Source organism: Chlorocebus sabaeus, chromosome X (genome assembly GCF_047675955.1).
Source record: "Chlorocebus sabaeus isolate Y175 chromosome X, mChlSab1.0.hap1, whole genome shotgun sequence".
In the NCBI taxonomy this organism is placed as follows: domain Eukaryota; kingdom Metazoa; phylum Chordata; class Mammalia; order Primates; family Cercopithecidae; genus Chlorocebus; species Chlorocebus sabaeus.
Window position 1 is genome coordinate 56,088,477 of NC_132933.1, and position 21,393 is coordinate 56,109,869.

The 21,393-nt window shown below is 37.0% G+C and overlaps 1 protein-coding gene across 1 annotated transcript in view; it reads right to left on the reverse strand.

Moving 5' to 3' along the window:
- Window positions 1-21,393, reverse strand: part of DIAPH2 (diaphanous related formin 2) — a 904,603-nt gene that overhangs the window by 500,440 nt on the left and 382,770 nt on the right. The gene's annotated exons all lie outside the window — the stretch shown is intronic.

Sequence of the window (21,393 nt, forward strand, 5' to 3'; positions counted from 1 at the left end):
GAAAGGATCAACTCTACTATTCATAATTTTTCAAAACCTGGAATCATCTTCAATTTTATAAATTACACTTGGTTTGTACAACATCTCCCATTACCTACAATGTCTATATTTAAGTACACAATGCATTCCTACTTTTAATGGAGAATCAAGCAAAAGTGATGAAGTCTGATGCATGCTCAAATTTGATGACTCTTATGAAGTGAATGTTTGTGTCCCTCCAAAATCCTTATGCTGAAATCTAATTCTCAACGTGATTATTCTTAAAGGCAGCGCCTTTGAGGGGCAGTTAGGTCATAAGAGTGGAGCCCTCACAAGTACGATTAGTTCCCTGTTAAGAAGAGGCCAGAGAACTAGCTTGCTTTCTTCCCACAATGGAAGCATGCAATGAGAAGTTAGCAGTCTGCAACCCAGAAGAGGGCCCAACTATGTTGACATCCTGAACTTGGACCTCCAGCCTCCAAGATAGTGAGAAATAAATTTCTGTTGTTTATAAGCCTCCCAGCCTTACACAAAACACCCCAGCTAACAAAAGCAAAATGTACATTATTCTCAAGTGCACATAAAACATTTTCCAGGATAATCATGTCAGGCCACAAAACAAGTCCTAATACATTAAAAAAAATTAATATCATACAAAATAGCTTTGCGATCACAAGTGAATGAAACTAGAAAGGAATAACAGAAGGAAAAGTGGAAAATCCTCAGTTATGCAGAAATTAATAAATAAAATTTTAAGCGACCAATGGGTCAAAGAAAGAACCACAAGGAAAACTAGAAAATACCTTGAGAGGAATGAAACTACAAATACAACATATCAAAACACACGGAATGCAGTGAAAGCAGTGCTAAGAGGGAACATTATAGCAGTACATGCCTACATTAAAAAAAAAAAAAAAAGACTTCAAAACAATAAACTGTACATCTTAAGGAACTAGAAAAAGAGGAGCAAACTAAAGCTAAAGCTAATAGCAGGAAGGAAACAAAGATTAGAGAAAAACAAGATAGAAAATTTAAAACCTGCCAGGTGTGCTGGCTCATGCCTGTAATCTCAGCACTTTGGGAGGCTGAGGCAGGTGGATCCCTTGATCTTAGGAGTTCAAGACCAGACTGGGAAACATGGCAAAACCCTGTCTCTACAAAAAATACAAAAATTAGCCAGGCCTGGTGGCTCATGCCTGTGGTCCCAGCTACTTGGGAGGATCACTTGAGCAAAGGAGGTTGAAGTTGCAGTGAGCTGTGATTGTAACACTGCACTCCAGCCTGGGCAACAAAGTGAGACCCTGTCTCAAAAAGAGAAGACAAAAAAGCAAAAAGACAAAAAAAAAAAAAAAAAAAAAAAAAAACCCAGAAAAGAAAAGAAAAAGAAAACTTTAAACCAATAGAGAAAATTAATGAAACCAAGTCAAAAGTTGTATATTAGTCCGTTTTCATGCTACTGATTAAGACATACCTGAGCCTGGAAGAAAAAGAGGTTTAAGGACAGGCGCAGTGGCTCACACCTGTAATCCCAGCACTTTGGGAGGCCAAGGCAGGTGGATCACCTGGGGTCAGGAGTTCAAGACCAGCTTGGCCAACATGGTGAAACCCCATCTCTACAAAAATACAAAAATTAGCCGAGCAAGATGGTGGGTGCCTGTAATCTCAGCTACTCGGGAGGCTGAGGTGGGAGAATCGCTTGAACCTGGGAGGCGGAAGTTGTAATGAGTCAAAATCATGCCACTGCACTCCAGCCTGAGCAACAGAGCAATACTCCGTCTCAAAAAAAAAAAAAAAAAAAAAAAAAAAAAGGTTTAATTGGATTTACAGTTACACATGACTGGGGAGGCCTTAGAATCATGGTGAGAGGCGAAAGGCACTTCTTATATGGCAGTGGCAAGGGAAAATGAGGAAGAAGCAAAAGCAGAAACCCCTGATAAACCCATCAGATCTCGTGAGACTTATTCACTATCACGAGAATAGCACGGGAAAGACTGGCCCCTATAATTCAATTACCTCCCCTTGGGTCCCTCCCACATGTGGTAATTCTGGAAGATACAATTCAAGTTGAGATTTGGGTCAGGACATAGCCAAGCAATATCAAGTTAGTTCTTTGAAAAGATCAAAACAAAACAAAACAAAACAAAAAACAAATCACAAACCTCTAGCTAGATTGATGAGTTTAAGAAAAAGAGAAAACTCTAGTAATTAAAATCAGAAATAAAAGTGGACATTACTACTGATTTCATAAAAAGAAAAAATTATAAGAGAAAATTATGAACATTTACCAAAAATTTGAATAACCTAGAAGAAATGGACTAGTTCCTAGAAATAAAAAAAAACTACTAAAATGGACACAAGAAGAAATAGAAAATCTGAATAGATCTATAACAAGTAAGTAGATTGAATCAGTAATCAGAAACCTCCACATGAAGAAATGCATAGGACCCAATAGCTTCACTGATGAATTCTACCAATATTTAAACAAGAATGTATACCAATTCTTCTCAACTTTACCCAAAAAATGAAGATGGGAAAACTTCCTATCTCTTTCTATGCAGCCATCATTACCCTGATAAGGAGGTTGGTAGAATATACTACAAAAAAAAAAAAAACAACTCTAGGCCAATATACCTTATTAATACAAATGTAAAATTCCTCCAAAAACTACTAGCGAACTGAATTCAGCAGCATAATAAAAGGAGTATACACCATGATCAAGAGCAATTGGCAAAAAAGAAACAAAAAGACATGTAATTAGGGAAGAAAGAAGTAAAAGTATTTCTGCTCACAGATGACATGATCTTATATGTAGGAAACACTAAATCATCCGCAAAAAACTGATGGAGCTAATAAATGAATTCAACAAAATTGAAGGTACACAATCAACGTGCAAAAATCAGTTTGCATTTCTATGCACTCGCAATGAACAGTCTATAAAAGAAATTAGTAAAACTATTCAGCTTACAATAGCATCCTCAATAAAATACTCTCTCACACCCAGAAGAATGGGTATTTTCAAAACAGTGGAATATAACTCGTGTTAGTGAGGATGTGGAAAAACAGGAACGCTTGTACATTACTGGGGGGAATGTAAAATGATGCAGTCCCCATAGAAAACAATTTGGTGGTTCCTCAGAAAATCAACACAGAATTAACATACGACTCCAAAATTCCACCCCTAATATGATGGTTATGTGTCAACTTGAGTGGGCAAAGATGTGCCCAGATTAAACATTATTTCTGGGTATGTCTGTGAGGGTGTTTCAGGATGAGATTAGCATTTTAATTGGTAGACTCAGTAATGTTGATTGCCCCCTCCCCAGTATAGGTGAGAATCAGCCAATCATTTGGGGGCCTGAACAGAACAAAACAGCAGAAGAAGGAGGAATTCATCCTTTTGCTTCCTGTCTGCCTGTTTGAGCTGGGACATTGATCTTCTCCTGTCCTTGGACTAGGATTTACACCGTGAGCTCTCATGGTTCTCAAGCCCTCCGACTGAGGACTTGGACCAGATTTACACCACTGGCTTTCCTGGGTCTCCGGCTTACAAATGGCAGATCATGAGACTTCTCAGCTTCCATAATGCAGTGAGCCACCTCCTCATAATAAATCTCTTTATGTACACACGCACGCGCGTGTGCACACACACACACACACACGCACACGCACACACTCTATTGGTTCTGTTTCTTTGGAAAACTCTAATATACCTAGGTATGCACACAAAAAAACTAAAACCAGGAACTCAAACAGATACTGTACACAAATGTTCATAGCATCATTATTCAATATCCAGAAGGTAGAAACAACCCATCTGTCTATCAGCAGAAGTATTGATAAAATGTAGTATGTACATACAATGGAATCTTAGTCATAAAGGAATGAAGTTTTGACACATGTCATAACATAGATAAACCCTGCAAATATTTCACTTAGTAAAACAAAATAGATATAAAAGAACAAATATTGTATGATTCCACTGATATGAAGTATCAACAATAGGCAAATTTTTAGAGACAAAAAGTAGAATTGAGGTTTCCGGAAGCTGGGGGTAGAAGGGTATAAGGAGCTATTGCTTAATAGGTTTAGAGTTTCTGTTTGGGATAATGACGAAGTTCTGGAAATAGTGATAATGGTTGTACAACAACACAAATGTACTTAATGCTTCTTTATTATACACGTAAAATGGGTAAAATGGTTAGTTTTATGTTACATATTTTTCCACAATGAAAAGATAACTAGGGTAGGGAACACACAACCTTATACCCCCACTGTAAGTACCCTTTTGTTCTCCTCATTTATCTGTTCCTTCCTCCCACTCAATTTTGCCGTTCCATTAAGCTCTGGGCCTGCAATGGCACCAATCATCTAATCAATGAGACCTGTTCTAAAATATTGCACCCTTTGACTTAAATATAAATATGGATATAACCACATGTATGAATACTGAAATGAAATCAAGGGCATCCATTATTTTGCTCCATTAGTTTTATTTTCTCTTATAGAATAAGAAGGTAAGTAAATACCAAGATATTATTTTCATTTTTTCAAATATTTTTGATGCATGGAAATTACTCAATTGGTTTTTAAAAATTGTTTCTATTGATGGGATTTTTTTTTGTGAAGTATGTATGTTATTAAGAAAAACAAAGACTCAGTTTGGTAACTTGCATAATTTTCACCACAGTGAAAGTAAATTAGAAAGATTAAGATCATTAAAATTATTTAAAATCAATTCTGCATATTTAAAAATCTCCACCTCAATTTTAAGCTATAACTGTGAAAATAAGTATTGTGGAGTGAATCAAGCCTAAAATATAATTTTAGCTGGGAATGTGAAACTTTTGTTATTTTTCTTCTAGCTATAGGTAACCTGTTATTTTCAGAATGAAGGCGCCACAGTGGGAGGTGACATATCTTCTCTTTCTCTATTCAGCTGTATGAAATATTTAACACATTTAGTGGCCTTGGATGTATTCTACTCTGAATATCATCTTATGAGTTATAAGCTTATATAACTGCCATTGTTTAGTAGGTTGTACTTGCAAATTAGAATAAAACTCACTCTCAAATGTGCAGCAGATGCAGACTACCACGATAGTACATATTGCTCTTATGAGTCACCTACCTGTAGGATCTCATGTTGCAAGTGGTCCTTGTAGTCAATGCCTAAACATATCTGATTTTTTTGTATATGTGCATACTAAGCTTTGTAGACAAAGATGTAGTATAAGGTTGGATAGTAGTATTTTTTCATTCCCATAAATTCCTAAATAAAAGAGGAAGGAAGATAATACATAGAGACAGAGATGTAATGGTATTCATTTACCTCCACTTCACCTACTCATCAAAAGCATACCAACAGAGAAAATGGAAAAAAGGCAGGGGTTCAAGGCACAGCTTGACACTGATACACAGAGTCCTAGGAATCAGCCTGAAGTCTGTTTGTGTGGTGGACTAAGGGGGCTCCCAGGAAAGACATTTTCTAAAGGAAGAGAAGTCAAGCAGCAAGCAGACAGGATTAGTCCAGTGAGAAAACCTGCAATTTGGAAAGAGTTAGGGTGATTCTGAGTGCACTATAGATGTGTTTCTTGGATGTGATTCCAGGCCCAGACTATTCATCCCCAACGTGGTCAGATGTCTGAATACTGTGGAAAGGAGAACTGTGTGAAGAGCACTGCTTTGGTACTCCTCTAATCAAGTACATTTAAAAAGGAAAGCAAGGAAAAAATACATGTTCTCATACTTTGCCAAAGAACACCCCACACCCTTGGCACCTAGAAGGCTTCAATACACCACCAGCTGTGCCCCGTGGGAAACTCCTCCCCTCTTCCCACACACAGTTGTCCCCAGGGGAGAGGATCAAAACAAGAACCCACAGTTGCCACATGGAAGCTGGCAAAATTCATTCAGAGAATGTGTAAGCTATTCCCTGAGACCGCTAGAAACATCTAATGTTGAGACTTTTGATAAGAGTCAGGGTCCTGCAACAGCAGCTACGAGCAAGAGCAAGAAAAATACAGGTGAACTGACATAGATCAGGCTAGACAGTAAAACTGTAACATTCATATTGCCCCAAAACTCTGTACTTAAAAAAAAAAAAATAGCTTTTGAATTTAATGCTTCCTTGATACTACAATTGCTTCTGTTCTCTAAATAAACTGCAAAGGTGAGTTAATAGTCGAAGACCACCCTCTATGCTCGCTATAAGTGAAAGGCTGTTCATAGTAGTAAAGGCTAGAAGTGATAAATTTTTAAGTATAACAGATTCTGACAAACTGTGAGTTGATAGGCAAATATCCTGGAAAGTTTCAAGGCACAAGCCCTTCAATTTCTCCCTCCCCCTGCTGCTGCTTACTTCTGTGCATATATATTTTTTTCAAATATTTCAGGATTTGTGTTTAAAAGATCAATTCTGGATAAGTATGAAGGTTTCATCCTAGAAAATGTCAATGAACTGAAGTTCACAAAGAAAACAGCGAAAGAGAAAGCAGCAACTATGTCACTGATTGAGCAGAGTTTTCTTCATCTTTTATGCATCACAAATTTACATTCTTATGACTGTCAGTGTTATGTGAAGGAATTTCTATGAATAGACCACATGCTTTTAACTACTTTTTACATTTTGGGAATTATTCTGTAATACTTCCAAAACTTTATTTCCTTTAAATGTTAATTGAACACTTAAAGGTTAGTTAAGTAAAGGTATTGAACCATAATGCCCTTTCCTTCTTGCAAAAACATAACCTTTCTTTTTTGTCTCCTATCTCATTAAGTCACTTTACTAGTAGAAGAACTAGTAGAAGAACAGCGTTAGGTTCATTTTGATGAAGACCATCAATTCCACATAAATGAATTGGGGCCAATATTTCTTTATAAAAATACATATTTTATATATATATTTATTAGTAATGTCTTACTTTAACTTATGTTGACAATTGTGTATTTTTAAAAATCCAGATAAGAAACATTTCCCTTGGCCAGGCGCGGTGGCTCACGCCTGTAATCCCAGCACTTTGGGAGGCCAAGGCAGGTGGATCATGAGGTCAGGAGATCGAGACCATCCTGACTAACACGGTAAAACCCAAACTCTACTAAAAATACAAAAAATTAGCCAGGTGCGGTGGCAGATGCCTGTAGTCCCAGTTACTCAGGAGGCTAAGGCAGGAGAATGGCATGAGCCCGAGAGGTGGAACTTGCAGTGAGCTGAGATCCGGCCACTGCACTCCAGCTTGGGCAACAGAGCAAGACTCCGTCTCAAAAAAAAAAAAAAAAAAAAAAAAAAGAAAAGAAAAGAAAAGAAACATTTCCCTAAAAGTCCCTTGGCTAAATCTCTATCATTATAACACATCTTTTCCCCATTTTGCTTGGTCAGAAAACACAATTCCTTATCCATGTTTTTCAGAACTTTCTTATGGTATATGGCTTAAATCACTGTGTATGTGTTTACTGTTCTTAAATCATGTGTTCTTTTACTTTTCTTTGAATTAAACGACAAACAGTTTCATGCCAGTGCTTGGTTCTATACTTATTTTCTGTTTTATTCATCCATTCTGCCAATATATACTGGATGTCTACTACGTGACTACCACCATGTTAACCACTGGAGATTCTGCCCTCATAAAGATAACAGGGCCAAAAGGGCTGTGTATGTTCTTGTTTACACAGTGGAACACAATCAACATATGAATTAGTAATTTGTCTTCCATTTGATCCAAAATACATTTTCTGTCAGGTGGTGATGGCACAATCTTCTCCTTTTGATATAAAATTCCTAATATTTCCAAAACTCTTGGCATTTGACTCCAAGAATCGACATACATACTGAAGTCTGTTAAAATGCTGATTACCTGATTACCCCTAAAGCATTTGGGGATGGGGCATTTCAAGCCCTCAACATGCAGTCACTATTTTCAAAAACCCATTAGTTAACAAAATAACACACAAGCATTGAAAATTGATGAGAAAATTCCTGACCTTGAAGTAACAAGCGTGTCTTACAAATAATCAGAGATTTAAAGATGTCCTATCTAATCTTTAATCAAGCCCAGGCAGAGAAACATATCCTAAAGAAATGATTTTAAACTCTGACACTTAACATTCAGATTACACTCAGTTCCCTAGAAGGCTCATTGACTTTCCCATGATCAGTATCACCTCAGTGCTGATAATGCCAAATAAACATCTCCAGCTCTGACCACTCTTAGGCATCCTCAAACTCCATGTTTCTAACTGACATTCCCACCCAGATGTCCCATCATTAACTCAAATTGAACAAATCTAAAGGAGAACACATCTTCACTCTGACCCATCCCTACACCTTATCAGCTTCTCCTAATGGTTTCATTCTGTCAACAGAACTGGCATCCTTTTCATCTTCTAAGCTTTCAAACTGGCAATTACCTTTCAGTCACACTACTGACAATTTTTCCTAAAAAAATCTCTTTCAGGTTCAACCCTTCCTTTCCATTCCACAGCCAAAAATCTGGACTAGGGAAATTACATGGTAACTAAACATTTCCTAATTTAAATTCAATTAAATTCTTCAAGGGGTTCTAGCCCTGTACTAAATAGATCAGTGAATATCACAGATATATTTACTACTATAATATAAAAAATAGTGATTACTTTATATGTAAAAAATTCTACTTCCACTAATGTCATCATTCTATTTGCAAAATAAATGTATTGCTTTCTACATCATTTATGATTTACAATATAAAGGATAATTATGAAAAGTACTCCTTTGATGCTAATTACCTCTTATTTTGTTTATGTCCTATTTTGTACTCTAAAATAAAAATTATAAACCATATTAAACATAAAAAGTGATATTAAGCATTAAAAAGTAGCACATATAGAATAACTTGATCACTATGAGTATTGAATAGCAGCATCCAAAGTATGTATGCCCATGTCTAAATATAATGATAGCAACAGGAGGCCGCCAAATGCCTAGGCAGACATGGGTGGGTACTGGGTGAAACACCAACTCTAGGCCGAAGACAGTTTAAAGCTTGAAAGCCAAGCTGCAAATTAAATCCATGGGCAGGATTGAGAACTTGTCTTTCTGTTTGGCGTGCTTTCCTCTGATTGATCCCCATCCTTCACCTATTTTACATATACCTACCCTTTCCTAACTGGTTCTCTTTTTTCTTTCTTTCTTTCTTTTTTTTTGAGACAGTCTCACTCTGTTACCCAGGCTGGAGTACAGTAGCACAATCACTCCTTACAGCAGTCTCAACCTCCTGGGCTCAAACGATCCTCCCAACTCAGCCTCCCAAGCAGTTGGGACTACAGGCTTATGCCACCATGCCTAGCTGATTTTTAAAAAAACTGTTTATAGAGACAGGGTGCCACTATGTTGCCCACACTGGTCTGGAACTCCTGAGCTCAAGCAATTCTCCTGCCTCCACCTCCCAAAGCACTGGGATTAGAGGTGTGAGCCCCTGTGCCTGGCCTAGAATAGATTTTCCACAGACAAAATAGGTTGACAGATAGATGATACCCTGTTAATGCTATATTCTGCTTTCATTAGATATCATCTTATCATGGCCATGACAAACTGCCACAAACCAATGCTAGGATTCATTATTATAAAATAGTACATGCAGATGCTTCCAAAGCTGAATTATATCCTCACATTCAAGACCCATATCATTACAGCACCAAGTAAATCACTTCAATTAGTTCAAAACATTAATAATAGAAAACTGCCATACATGATGATCACCTATCATTAAGTATTTAGTTCTCTGTTTTCATTTAAGTACTAGTTAAAGGTGCCTGTATCGAAAACAAAGTATACAGTTATCCATTAGACTAAAGAAATACAGAGTCAAAATGGAGCACCCATAATACCCTGAACATTTTGACACATCTGGTATCTATGTCAAGCTAACACATTTTTCTTTAAGCAGAAACAATGCTTGTCATCTGTAGAACTTTAAATACACTAACCTGAAAATGGTGGCAGATTATCAATATCTAATGTTTCTCTCAACTTCCCAATAAGAGTCATAGAGATACTTTAGAATAGATTTCCGCTTCCAGCAATATAGCTGATTAGTTACCCAGAGGGACTGTCAATGTACAGAACACCTAAAATGCTGAATAGACTTCTTTAAAAATATCTTCAGATGAAAAGCTAACTTGGCAAGACATTTTTAAAAAGTTCTCATTACCCACCCTCCAAACTCCCCAATGGGGAAAAAAAAATGAAAGCACTAACCCAGACACATAACCAGACACTGAAGGCCAAGACTATCATAGGAACATCTACCAAACTCTACTGGTCTACAGCTTTTACAGAACCTCAAAAGGTAATACCTCCAGAAAAGAGGTGATTTTGGAGAAAATAACAAAGCCCACCTACAGAAGAAAACAGTAAAGAATTGTATCTGGTTTTGCCTTGACTCTGGGATTGGCGATAAGGGGCTTCTCTGCTGGAAACTTCTAACCACAAGGCGACACCTCTGCTCTCCACCATGCAAGTTTTGGGTTAGAACTGAAACTACCTAGTTGTAAAAATATATGCTGATAATTTGTATTTAAAGTGATTATTCTTTGGTAGTACTCCTAGGCAGAATAGCAAGATTATCTCCCAGGGAATGTCAATTTAGACTACAGCTCAGTTAACAATTGAACCCAGAATATGGTGAAATAATCTCTTCATAGTGCTGAGAAAAAAAAAATTGACAAGCTAGAATTATATACCCAGTGAAAATATATTTTCAGAACAAGGTGAAAAAAATAGAGAAAGAAAAGCAGTGTTTGGTATGACCAGAATCTCACTAAAAGTCTTTCAAAAAGACTCATTTCAGTTCCAGCTATTAGGGACTCGGAGGTAGGGGGACTGCTTGAGTCCAGGAGATTGAGACAAGCCTGGGCAACACGGCAAGACCCCCATCGCTAAAATAACTTTTAAAAATTTGCTGGTCATGGTAGTAAGCCTGTATTCCCAGCTGTTCGGGAAGCCAAGGTGAGAAGATCTCAGAAGACTGAAGCTGCAGTGACCTAGGATTGAACCACTGAACTCCAGGCTAGGTAACAGAGCGAGACTCTGTCTCTAAAAATAATTATAATAAATTAAAATAAATAAAATAAACAGAAGTGTTTTGGGGAGAAGTAAATGATCCTAGAAGGAAGTTTTGTCATATAAGAAGAAAGGTATACAAAAAAATTAAATGTGTGAGTAAATCTAAGTGGGGAACAGGTGGTGGAAAGCAGGGAGTTGTGGGGTTGCTGAGATGGGAGAATCGCTTGAGCCTGGGAGGTCAAGGCTGCAGTGAGCCAAGATTGCCCCACTGCACTCCAGTCTGGGCAACAGAGCGAGATCCTGTCTCACAACAGGAACAAAGGAAAAATCTAAATAACATATATTTTAGGGGCACATCCATATATGGCAAAAGAAAGGCATGGGGTTGATGAGCCTAAGATTCAGAATAGTGGTTTCTTCTGGGGAGAAGGGTAAACAATGGCTTCACAGTAATGGTAACCTGCGCATCCATGGTTACATTTTATTAATACTATGCTTTGAACTGTACACATACAGCATAAATATTAGAGCCGCATCTCAAATGAACCTTTTCTTAAACTTAATTCAACCTTCTGTTCTCAGACAGTCTTTGATTACTCTGGGAGAGTTTACATTGTTGCCTTAAAATTTTACAATTTGGGACTTAGCCTTCCTTTAATCTGATCCAATTCAATATGGATTTCTCTTGATGAGTCATTCAGGGACATTTTTCAGCTGGTTACCATCATCTAGATAATGACCCTTCACTTTTGTAATGTATAGACACACTCCTGGGTTTGCTTTGGCTTTTTGTGGACCCTTTCTAAACATCCCATACATTTTCACAAAGAGAATCATCAACTGAGTTTAAAAAGAATGAGATCAAGGGGACTGGGACTGGAGGGGCGGTGAGCCCCAGGGCACCTGGGCATTAGGCCCGGGCATGGCAGGCAGCAGTGGCCTGGGGGTTTCCTCGGGGAGGCCCACTCTCCAGCCCACTGCTGCCCCGGAACTCTTTCTCAAAAAAAAAAAAAAAAAAAAAAAAAAAAGGATCAGAGACAATCAGAGGATCACAAACAATTCTTACTCTTAGTCATTCATTTGTACTATGAACTGAGGGGAGCTAGTCAAGTAGAAATCGAAGAAATCCTACAACAAATCACAAATCTAGTTTTGTTTGAAATATTTTCCCCTTGAAGCAGTATTCAAATTATCTATACATATAACCTATATAAATGTATTTGGTCCGGGACACTGTTTCTAACAGATATAAAGCAAATAACAGTCTTCACTCCAATGCTTAAGAATTGATTATTTTCCCAACTGGCAATATGTGTTCACGCTTATTTATAAACATTCATCAGGCAAACTCTACCACCACTCTACCATCAAATGAAATGCAACTAGATCACATGTAAAGATGATCTAGAACATATGCCAAATTCCATAAAACTACAATGATTAATTAACATATATGACAATATATGGTGACCCAATACATTTGTTATCCGATGACTGGCTTTATGTTGGTTGAGCAGAGTTTATCCTGGCTTTATTCAGATGTAGTCCCACTCTAAGCAGTCACTTCTATATGACTGCTTACTGTGCCGCCAACTAGTTACTCATCCTCTGAAAGTCCACCCTCTTGATGACATTTAACCTGTTGGCTCTTCTGAGGAGACTTGGCCCTAAGATCAGATAAGACAAGACCATACTTTCAGGATCTAAGGAGGATGTCTAACATTCCCAAGCTCTCCTTTAGGGAAGCTCAACTCTTCTCTAGACCTGTGACACCTCTAGTGCAAAGGGAAAGCACAACTTCACATGAGAGGCATACCGTTTAGCATCTGTTGTCTTTGTAATACTTCAAATCTTCCTCATGGATTTAGGGCAGCCAAAAACAAAGCTTCCCTATTTACAATGCTACTCATCACTGACAGAAAGTCTCTTCATCTGGAAGTAGTCACGTTTTTATTTTTAAAATTATATACAACATGGAACCTACATAAACAGAACCAAACGGCTGTTCTGTTTGGATCTAGTGTACGGAACACACTGACTGCGTGCATTTAGGATGATGAAGACCATCGGTATTCTCTTGGGTGAACCAAAGTCCCCAAAACAGGCAGCTGAAACCCAGGAAACTGTATAGATGAGGATAGGTTTCATCTTTCACTGCACAAGAAATTTCAAAGTCATCTATGACAGAAATATTTAGAACTGGTAGAAACACGAAGCATTAATCAAAATGTTATATAAATATTTATTTGATATTGTGTGGACTTTTTATGTTTACTTCCATGAAGACCTTTTATTCAATAAAGGACACTGGGTGGTTCTTATAATTCTCAGAAATATTTGAGAGATAAAACAGTTCTAAATATTCAAGAAAGGGAAATCCATAAACCTGAAAGTAAGTTTAACATAGAGTGCTCACCCATTCAATATAGCCCTGTAGAGGGGACTGACCTAACTAACAGGCTCCAGATATCCAATTGAAAATATCACAAAATCACATGATATAATAACAGTTATCATATAAACTCTGTATCATGCATCTGATTCTAAAACAAGTAAAAAGAATGACCAATACAAAGAATGCTTATGATACAGCTCAGAATGTCTGCATCATATGCAAAGATCCTTTTCAAAAGATTATGAATAACACAGTAGAAATGAGCAGATGAAGAATGGAGAGAATGTTCAGTCTGGTTTACAGAGTAGGGAGTATTTCCAGGAGAAAGTAGGTTTTTTGTTTTTTGGTTTTTTTTTTTTTTTTGGAGATGGAGTCTTGCTCTGTCGCCCAGGCTGCAGTGCAGTGGCACGATCTCGGCTCACTGCAAGCTCCGCCTTCCAGGTTCACCCCATTCTCCTGCCTCAGCCTCCCGAGTAGCTGGGACTATAGGCACCCACCACCACGCCCGGCTAACTTTTGTATTTCTAGTAGAGACGGGGTTTCACTGTGCTGGCCAGGATGGTCTCGATCTCCTGACCTCATGATCTGCCCACCCCGCCTCCACAAAGTGCTGGGATTACAGGTGTGAGCCACCGCACCCGGTCAGAAAGTAGGTTTTAAGTCATATTTTAAAAGATAAAAAAGACACCTAAAGGATGGAAGTACAGGTGCAAAGGCATGGAGAAGAGCTAATGCAAGTCATGCACAGATTATTCAAAATCAAGACTTTGAGAGACTCTCCAATTTCTAGAGATTAACTAGAGATCCATTACAGCACTTAAAAACAGAAGAAAACAGGTGGCAATCATTGTGATCACTTCTTAAGAAAGAAAATGAATTGATGGAGGAAAAAGAACGGCTAGTCAAATCAAGTGATGTGATGCACTAGACTGGAGAAAGTCTACAGACAAAGACCAACTAGAAAACAATAGTAGTCTAGTCCTATGGGCACGGGAGGTGAGAGTGAAAAATCTTCAATCAGTAAGAATGCATGATGAGCTGGGATCAAAGAGGAGAGAGGGGATGAAAAAAAATCCAGGAGATAAGAATTATAGGCCTTTATTGGGGGAAGGATGAAGACTAGGAGTTATTTTTGGGATGCTCTTTCAAGTACTCGTTGAATGTTTAAGTGTTAATTCTCTTTAGATAAATGGCCAGAAACAGTGATAGGTTACAGTTAAATAAATGTCTAAGATACTCATCTCTACATGTGTTCAGTTTGTTTCGTATTTTATAGTTTGCAAGGGTTTTTAACATATACTCACATTTAATTTGTACAATAACCAACTTTTTAAGTATACATTTCCCCCCTTCTAAAGGCAAAAAAATATACAGCTAAAAGAAGAAAAGTGACTTGCCCAAGGTCATATAGAGAATACATGACTGAAAGCCAAAAGAATTTTTTTTCCACTACACTGAGTGGCATTTTAAGTATAAACCACCGAAGAGCAGAAACTCCAAAGAGACGATGTGGCAATTAGTCATAGCACTCAAGGAAGAAAAGCAGACACCTTCTTTGCTTCTCCTGAGAAGCAACTAATTTTTCAATACTATTCAGCTATATACACTGAAGAAAAATTATAAAATGAAGGCCAAAATATGTACTCTTATTTTTCTCACAAAGCTGAAAGACTTCATTAAATGGTTCTGTCACTCGGAATCCTTCACATGGGATAAAATAAATGATCATCTTATTAGTAATTGAACTACCCTTTCATTTTACTAAAATGCTGCTTATTAATGCAGAAACGGAGTCCAATGTCCCTTATACTGCATTAAGTAAAATTCAGTCTATTTTTTGACACCTAATTATATATTTCACAACACAAACAATAAAGAATGTCAATGAAGACATTTATAATGTCATCTAATACTGGAAGAAGATGTTTTAAGGGATAATTTAATTTCTACTCTGACTTCCAATGACAGAGATTGCACAAAGTGTTTTTAATTAGTAAACTTTCTGTTACTACTTTTTATTGCTGTCCAGCAGTAAACTCCCCAACCCACTCGCCCACCTGCATACCACAGCAAGGAAAAACAGGTCAAACAATGGGCTTTAAAAAAATCAATAAATTGAGCATCTTATGAACCAAGTTGTGATCCCACATTGACTATATGATGTAAACCTCTCTGAGCCTTGGTTTCTCCTCCCGTGGAATAAGGGAAATGAGTAACTTATAAAGCTTACTTCGGTTTTCATTTTGGTGGCCTCTGATTCTACGACAGAGATACAAAGGCAAATAATTTTTAATTGACAAAAAAGATACATATTTATGCCGTACAAAATGATGTTTTGATATATGTGTACACTGTGGAATGACTAAATCAAGCTAATTAACATAACCATTATTTCACATACTTATTTTTTTTGTGGTGAGAATATTTAAAACAGACCTTAGCAATTTTCAAAGCTGCAACACACTGTTATTATCTATAATCACCATGTTCTAAAATAAGTTTCCTGAACTATTCCTCCTATCTGAAATTTCATATCCTTTGATCAATATCTCCCAATCCCCACTCCCACCTGCAGTCCCTGGTAACCACCACTCTCCTCTGTGCTTCTATGAGTTTGACTTTTTTAGGTTCTATATACTGTATAAATGAGACCACACAGTATATGTCTTTCCATGTCTGCCTTATGTCACTTAGCACAATGTCCTGCAGGTTCAAAGATTTCCTTCTTTTTAAAGGGTAAATAGTGTTCCAACATGTACATACTATGAATTGGAGCACAATGTGTATAAGGCTGAAGGGAATGGTCACACCTTAGTAAATACTTCATAAATGAAAGGTTCCACAATTTGGAGAGAAGAAAAAAGAGATATTTTAAGCATTCTATCAGGTAGAATTCTCCCTATCATACTGGCCTTCATCCATATGCTTTCTAGACATTTCTAGGAGGGAATCCTGCTTATGGTCTTTCCTGTAAAGTGATACCTCTATAGGTTACCCCTATCTAACAATCCTCCCCTTTGCCTGCTGTCATGTACTAAACCCATTCTCCTACTTCTGATCAACTGAAAATACTCTTGAAGCCACATTTTAGAACTGCCATCTAGCTTTGCTATTCCCTAAGTATTTATTATATTTTTCAATGCTTTATTAGAACAAATACTCAAAGTTGATATTAAATCCTAACTAGTTATTCTGAACTGGTCACACCATTCCTGATTAATTATTTAATATGACACATTCTTGGCTGGGAGTAGTGGCTCAGGCCCGTAATCCCAGCACTTTGGGAGGCCCAGGCAGGCGGATCACCTGAGGTCAGGAGTTCAAGACCAGCCTGGCTAACATGGCAAAACCCCATCTCTACTAAAAGTACAAAAATTAGCCAGGTGTTGGTCTGTAGTCCCAGCTACTCAGGAGGCTGAGATAGGAGAATGGCTTGAGTCCAGAAGGCAGAGGTTGCAGTGAGCTGAGATTGCACTGCTGCACTACAGCCTGGGCAACTGAACGAGGCTCCGTCTCAAAAGAAAAAAAAAAAATTATTCTACTGCCAAACCTTCAGAAAAGGTCATGTTTTTACTTTTAGGTACTTCGGTTTCTACAAAATATTTTCTAGTAATACTCAAACTAAAAAAATACAATTTCATTCATTTTAGGTATTGATAATTTTATATAACCATGATTTCAAATACTCTCATATATTCTAAATGATTCTAAATATAGAGTATATGATTCTAATATCACCCAGTATACTAAAATAAAACAAAATCTAAACAAAAAATATGCAAATACAAAAACACCAGGTTCCTAAAACATTTTCAGATCACTTGCCTTAAGGACCTCAAATTATGATAGCCTCATCTCAGTTTTTAATAATAATACAAACATAAATAATACAAACATTGAAAGCTAAATTTTACAACACCAAAGACATGAATAACTTATAGTAATATAAATCCAACAACACATTAAAGCTGTTGGAAACAATTGATGGATAAACTTTTGTTTCATTTATTTAAGCAGAATATTTTTAAAAATCTATAGAATATGTATAAATATTAAAAGGTTTTGATGGCATTCTACAGTCCTCATTCTCACCTACTGCAGTCCCCCCAAAGCAGCTCTTGCTTTAACATTTCTTTGATTTCTTTATCTAGAGGCCCCTTACTAGTTTATTGTCATTCAATTATATTTTTCTACTCTAAAGACTACATTTCTCTTGTCAGCATGCAAATCAACTAAAATACAACATAAAGCATGAAAAGTAAAGATCAAAGGGGTTAAAGTGAGGTTTCTGAATAGTCCCCTCAAAAATAGTACACTACTCCTGGATACTTCCTTTGTCCCTATTTGATATCTCTATTTCTGGGATTCAGACAGTACAGAGAAAGGAAGAAGCCCCAGGAGAATTATCACCCTGCTGATAATTCTTTCCATTAACATCGAAAACTGAGGGCTGACTATTCAATTGTAAGTTTTGAAGGAAAATATTTCAAAATACCAATTGTAACTGCACTGCTCCTACTCACTGGAAAAGACATTTTTTGTGTGCCTATCATGTAACCAGCAATGTGCTAGGGGACTGCTTCATGTGTTATTTAATTTGATCCTTTCAACAAACTTACTAGCTATTTAAAAGATAAAAGAAAATGGACTCAGAGAGGTTAGGTAACTTTCTCCCATTCATATGGCTGGTAAGTGGCAGAGCTGGGATTCAGACCCAGCTCTCTTCACTTCAGAGTAGAAGTTGTTACCATGCTATTATTTGATTTATCTAAAAGACATATTTAAAAAACAAAACAAAAATAAATAAGTTTTTAAAAAATGGTGTTAAGTGAATTGCTCAGCACTATTAAACTATAAATGTAAATACTATGTGGTAAAGGGGGAAAAAAAAGCCAATTCACACTGATATGATTGCCTGTATCCACAGCTAGAAAATAATTACGACCTGTACTTTAAGCAACGCTTGACTAGGGGTATCTGCAATGTAATGGGAATGCACTCTGCCTTAAGATGAGTACTTCCCATTCCTGGGATATAGAATTTTTAAATGTACAGTATCGTTTTGTTTGGACCTACACTAATTAAATGTCCAAAACCTGTCATGAAGTTCATAATAAACATAAAAATAACAGAAAATGACGGGGAGCATATTACATTCTGAAACTACTACATATACTTCAGAAATAAAAGTAATTCTTAAGACAATGGTTCTCAGCCAGGGAAAATTTTGCATGCCAGAGGAGATTTTTTCAAAGTCTAGAGGCATTTTGGGTTGTCACAACTGGAGGTGGAGCTGCCATTGGCATCCAGTGGATAGAGCCACAGATACTGCTAAACATCCTATAATGTACAGGACAGCAGTCAAAAATAAAAAAAGAGGGAGAGAGAAAATGGGCCCGAAACACCAATAGTGCCAAAGTTGAAGAAACCTGATTTAAGCATATGCTTTCAGCACTTGCTAAATACTTTCAAATTTATTCATTGTGTAATATTTAAGACACGAAGATGGATACAAAGACAAAGAATCTACGTGTCTACCACTGAGTTTAAGAAATTAAAAGAGTTAAATTTCCCTTGTGTATTCCTTCCTGCCTCCCTAAAATATTTTAAAGAGATTAGTTAAAATACCCTTATGTTATACCCATTATTATACTATGCTAAAGTGTGCCATAGCATGTTAAATTTTATATTATATTATGTTAGACTATACTATAACTATCCCAAGTCTTTAAAAGATTTAATAACTAGGTACATTTCTATTTTACATAGGAGGATATCTAGAATTATAATAGAACCTTGCAAAAAGAATGTAAAGATTTATTCCTTATGTATGGAAGGAAAGGTTTTGATTATCTCTTTAGTACATAAGAGAAAGTAGTTTTATAGATACGATCAATTACAAATGTGTATAATTTGTTAAATACATGACTAGTCAATAAGCTTTGGATTTAAAACAAATTTGTATGCTACAAAAAAATGAATAGGGAGCTAGCTGGGGGAGGAAATCATGATTATTCTCTATCACTCTGATAATTCCATCAAGGACATTACAGCCTTGACTCCCTGTCCCCTGAATCTCTTAGGCTAAGTGTCTAATGCTTTTTGTCTAGAAGTAGCCTCACAGCTAGTACTTAGAGTAGGGGTTATGGTATAACCTTGCTTTTCATATCCCAGTTCAGATTTTGGAAGTTTATATAAGGAAAAAGAGGCCACCTACCAAGTTTTACACTTGTTTTTGTTTGTTTGTTTTTGAGATGGAGTCTCGCTGTGTCGCCCAGGCTGGAATGAAGTGGCATGATTTCGGCTCACTGCAATCTCCACCCCCCAGGTTCAAGCAATTCTCCTGCCTCAGCCTCCTGAGTAGCTGGGACTATAGGCACTCACTCCTACACCTGACTAATTTTTGTATTTTTTTTTTTTGGAGAGTCAGGGTTTCATCATGTTGGTCAGGCTGGTTTCAAACTTCTGACCTCAAGTGATATTCCCTCCTTGGCCTCCCAAAGTGCTGGAATTACAAGCACGAGCCACTGCGCGCAGCCCCAAGTTTTACACTTATGAGGAAATTCCTGTTCTACCCTGACCATCATCTCATTTCAATAGACCCAATGGATCTATAGTATGAAAGAACCAAAATTTTAATGAAGTTCTACCATAAAGAAGGCAGCATAAAATATGATTTCCGAGGTCGCACCTTACTGAACTGTTAGTAAGACTTACATTTTGCTCAAAATGTAAATAGGCTCAATTTTTTTTCTTTCTTTTTTTTTTTTTTTTTTTTTTTTTTTTTGGAGATGGAGTTTCACTCTTGTTGCCCAGGCTGGAGTGTAATGGCACGATCTCGGCTCACTGCAACCTCTGCCTACTGGGTTCAAGCGATTCTTCTGCCTCAGCCTCCTGAGTAGCTGGGATTACAGGTGTGCACCACCATGCCTAGGTAATTTTTGTATTATTAGTAGAGACAGGGTTTCACCATGTTGACCAGGCTGGTCTCAAACTCCTTGACCTCATGTGATCCACCTGACTCGGCCTCCCAAAGTGCTGGAATTACAGGCGTGAGCCACCACGCACGGCCATAGGCTCACTCTTTTATATTTTAAAAACATTTTGCACAACCCAATTAGTACAAGAAAAAATTAATTGTTTAAAGCTACCTTTTCTTTCTCTGTGAACAACAACACAACTGGTGATAGTGACAAATGAAATACTGGCATTAATCAATAATAGACATAGAATAAAAATAAGCAGCCAAAACATTTTCTTGGAATATGTGTAATTATAACAATAGACTGAAAGTAGCAAACGAGGGTCAAAGGAAACTTCAGTAAAAGAAAAAAACAACAAACAAACAATTTTTTTAAAAAATCACCTATTTAAAAGCAAAAGGCACGAAAGAAGAGCAGCTCGTAGATAAAAGAATTTTCAGACCGCAAAAGCATGCCATAATTATTCCACCGTGATGAGAAGTAAGAAAGAAATGTTTTATGATTGTTACTGTCATTGCTACTGCTTCATTTTCCCTAAAGACTTGTGAAAATGAACATGGTGAATACAAGTTGTTATTTAAGAGAAAAATGTTTTCAAATTCTACAATACTAATGCCATTATAGCCTTAATTGATATACTTGTAGTCTTCTAAAGTCATCAGCCCTCGTAAAGTGAATGCACACATGCAGACTCACAAGCCTGCATAAAATACAGATGGTCGATAGCCATGTAAATAGATCAATGATTACAAAGATGGATTGAGGAGACAAAAACGAGCTCTTACTATTACACATGCATGAACTTCCTGACTGTAAGAATAATTATACTCTAGAACTGGTTAATTGAGGGAAGTTGAAGAATCTTTTTTCCCTGCAGAATCAATAGATACCCATCTATCTTTGATGACTTAGGTGTAGCATTGCCTGGAATCAGCGGAATGGACTGGATGATCTTCGTGTCATTCTGATTATTCTGTCGGTATCCATTAATAAGTTAT